Source organism: Rutidosis leptorrhynchoides, chromosome 2, assembly GCF_046630445.1.
Source record: "Rutidosis leptorrhynchoides isolate AG116_Rl617_1_P2 chromosome 2, CSIRO_AGI_Rlap_v1, whole genome shotgun sequence".
Classification (NCBI taxonomy): domain Eukaryota; kingdom Viridiplantae; phylum Streptophyta; class Magnoliopsida; order Asterales; family Asteraceae; genus Rutidosis; species Rutidosis leptorrhynchoides.
The window spans coordinates 380,222,033-380,226,210 of record NC_092334.1 but is presented as its reverse complement, the minus strand read 5'-3'; the positions used below and the strand labels follow the sequence as shown (position 1 = coordinate 380,226,210).

Here is a 4,178-nt window from a genome sequence, read left to right as displayed (position 1 = left end):
AAAAGGTAGGCTACTTTAGCTCATGTTAAAAACGTAGATGGTTATCATGGTTAAGAGTTACCCCCAAAATATCTAGATTTTATAATATATATTATATAAATAATAAATACAAATAAAATATAAATATCCAAGATAATGGTCTGATTGACTTCTGATAAAAAAAAAAAAACAATATCTATATCTATATTATCTCTATCTATCTATCTATCTATCTATCTATCTATATCTATACTTCTATATCTATACTATATATAATAACAAAGATGAAAATAGATCATCTTAAATAACAACAACTAATCATAGCCTTCCATTAACTTAATTCTAAATAATCTCAACCATTCATTTTCAAAAAACTTTCAAATGACATCATAATCATCACTTTGAATTGTTTGATTACCAAAACACCCTTCTAATCAATATATTTATTTTAGGAATAGATAATAAATCCCAAATCAGAAACGATGCCTTACAACCAATAGTGCAAAACGTGGCCAGTCCCGACGAAACCTCTCCGAGATAACGCTCCATTGATCTCCGGTTAGCTTTACTTTATTGTTTATCATCTATTCGTTTTCGTTCAGTACCAAAATATTATGCATGCGTAAATTTTCTCATCTTTACGGATGAAGTTAGTTCTTTGCGAAATTCAAGTTACTTTAAATCTTTTTGATGAATCGTTGAATGGTTTATTGTTCAGCAATTTGTTATATATAATAACAAAGATGAAAATAGATCATCTTAAATAACAACAACTAATCCTAGCCCTCCATTAACTTAATCCTAAATAATCTCAACCATTCATTTTCAAAAAACTTCCAAATGACATCATAATCATCACCTTGAATTGTTTGATTACCAAAACACCCTTCTAATGAATATATTTATTTTAGGAATAGATAATAAATACCAAATCAGAAACGATGCCTTACAACCAATAGTGCAAAACGTGGCCAGTCCCGACGAAACCTCTCCGAGATAACGCTCCATTGATCTCCGGTTAGCTTTACTTTATTGTTTATCATCTATTCGTTTTCGTTCAGTACCAAAATATTATGCATGCGTAAATTTTCTCATCTTTACGGATGAAGTTAGTTCTTTGCAAAATTCAAGTTACTTTAAATCTTTTTGATGAATCGTTGAATGGTTTATTGTTCAGCAATTTTTTACAAAATTACTTTTATGTGTGACGAATCGATTTTCCGTTTCATGCCCACCAGGTGTTTGATATTATGTTCGTGTTCTTTTTGTTAGTTAATTATATGTATATTTAATATTTAATAGCTTATGTAACTGTCGTGTGGACTTTGCAGCAACTATATACGATCAACTTGTCCTATGGATTTACTATCTCATGATAATTGTCCACATCATGAGAATAAATAAAATGCTTAAAATCCTCTTTATACGTACACTATAAATTTGTATTCACTATCTCATGATAATACTCCATGTTTAATATGTTTCATGTTGCCGTTTTGTACAAGGTATGTTATATGTTACTCCATGTTTAATATTTCTAACATGTGTTCAACTTTAGCTTGGTTGGTATTATGCGACTTTGTCTTTTAGTGGTGACGCGAGTTCAACCCTGTCATATATCATTTTTTTTTACTGTTTGGATTCGAGTGAAAGATATTTGATTATGTTCCTTTGTTATATTGCCACCTAATGTAGAAGTTGTTTTCCCATTCATCAATGCAGGAAAGTGGTAATGGTTGTGTAAGCTCATTTGCAAGACAAAAAAATTCTATTACATGACCAATAGAGCAGGTGGGTTGTGCTTGTCTGTTAAACCTTATACAGTTTCTTTTATATTTTTAATTTGTGTTTTCAAATTTTTATAGGTGATTCATATTTGTTCTCTAACTCTGTATCTATAAAATTTTTCAGTTGTAGTTGATAATGCATCTGACTTGGGTCGTATTTATACAAATATCACTGCTTATCAAAGTTATCAGTCAACCACTTCGACCATATACGTGTGTCTGAAGGTATTATTCAATTTATTGAACGTTTTATAGGGTTGTAAGGCTTTTAATTTTATGTCATTTATTGGTTACCATTTCTTAAGGCCGTAAAAGTACTGCCATTGTTATTATAGTTGTTTTGATCGGTAGTAGTATGATTTGGAAGTCACTTTCAATTAATGTGAGACCTGGTAACATAACCATTTAGAATTGTATAGCTTTTAGATTATATCATGATAGTTGAATAGTTGCTATCAGTTTACATCTAATGTGTAACATTAACGAGTAATAGAATGCTCTTATGAAGGTATTAAATGATGATAAATTTATTTTAAATATTAATCAGTATTGCTTATCACTATAGTGACTTACATGTGTTCTACACATGATTATATACGGAGTAATAAGCTAGCTGCTCCAATTTAGTTCTTAGTAGCTTTAACTATATTCTTACATAGGTTTAAAATAAGTTTTCTTTTTTCTGTACTTTTTCTGAGTCTGTATATTAACACTTTTTAAAGAACTTATATGCATTTAGTGAATCGAATCGAATGTGTCATAATACTTGTGGTAAGTATCTTATTCATACCCTCCTTTGTATGACGATATGTACCCATTTGTAAATTTATTTAGTTATTACTTATTTAGTATCAATAATACTATTATCAATGTTACTATTATAATCTATTCCAAATGAAGTAAAATGTTGGAATAATATTTGGCATTGGTTTGTTCATAATGTTTCAACTTTTAAGTTTTGGTGAGTACAGGGTAGGGTGGTTCTCATGTATTTCCTATAAGCATGCTTCGTTTGAAAACCTATAGCGTGTATATGCTTTACCATTTTTCACAGTTAACGATTCAAAGTGCGCATTTTCGTTTATGATAGTTGTTTGGCTTTGGGTATGTATGAAGTATTTATCAATGCTCTGATATTGTTTGTTAAAAACAACGCGTATGTTCCTATATTAGAGTTTTAGCATGTTACTAATGTAATGGAAAAGAAAATAGCAGGCATAGAGTTGTGTTTTGAAGCTACACATGTTTATTTTGCTTTGTTTATTCAACCACACACGGACTTTTAATGAAATGTTCCAAGGATAACATATCATTCATGTACCTGACAATGGAAATCATATGTGTACTAAAAATTAATCATTGTTGAGAAGATGATACAATTGAATCGTTGTGCATCAAATTAGGGTTCTGAAACTTAGGGTTCTGAAAGTACTTGATATGTAATCAAAATTTAAGCGACCATGACTGGGTGTCGGTTTGATGTGGAAAAAAATTAATTTTACAGAACTCCTAATTTCCATTTCGATGCCGGCTTGAATCTCTGAATGAGAGGAAACATTGAGAGAAAACATGTTCTAATTTGGTTGTGTTTTCAAACGAGTGGGAAATAGATAGATGGAAGACCCTTATTCGTATTTTTTGAGTATTATTCCTCCCAAATGGAAATTAGAAGGGTAATTTACTAATCAAATAACTACCCAAGGTGATTATGAGGTCATAATGTTGATTACAAAATTTGGATGGTGTAGATTATGGATATTAATGATAATGGAATGCTATGATTAGTTTTTTATTCAAAATTCAAAACTAATTCAAAATTTAAAAGTCCTTAATCACATTAATTCAAATTCAAATTACATTAATACTTGCTAAATAAGGTAGTTGACTTTTTCCTTTAATTAAATTGCAATTCAATTTATTTAATGTATAATTCTTTGCTAATTAAGGTATTTTACAAGAAACCATTATATTATATACATTGAATTCGTCACCTACAATCACACTCCTACAATCGCAATCACCTCCTGCAGTCGTCTCCTCCCAAACATCGCAACTTCAAATCACTCATCTTCAATCTTTTTCTGGCAAACGTTTCCCAGCAGCATACTTGCACGAACATCTTGTGTCCAATCATGTTCAATTGCAAACAAAAGGTAGTTTTTACTTAATTTCGTTTCAATTTTAAGGTTTTAATATTCAATTGCCTCATACATATTCTTGAAAATTATCTGTTGTATTTCATGTCATCTCTGATTCATAAATCATAGAGATTTGAACTTTATTCGTTTTATAGAGTTTATTAATTTTTGTTTCCCTTCATACATTGCATGTATTTAGTATTGTTGATTAATGGATATAAAATTTCGGACTCTTGGAACATTGTATCACATAGATTTCAAACACTTTTCAGAA

The 4,178-nt window shown here is 29.8% G+C and overlaps 1 long non-coding RNA gene across 1 annotated transcript; it reads left to right on the top strand.

Annotated features, from left to right (window-relative positions):
• The first annotated feature begins 807 nt into the window (after positions 1-807).
• On the top strand, positions 808-2,162 carry LOC139892098 (uncharacterized). The gene is made up of 3 exons (XR_011773973.1): positions 808-996; positions 1,702-1,770; positions 1,891-2,162. It is a non-coding gene; the product is annotated as an uncharacterized lncRNA (long non-coding RNA).
• The last annotated feature ends 2,016 nt before the right edge of the window (positions 2,163-4,178 follow it).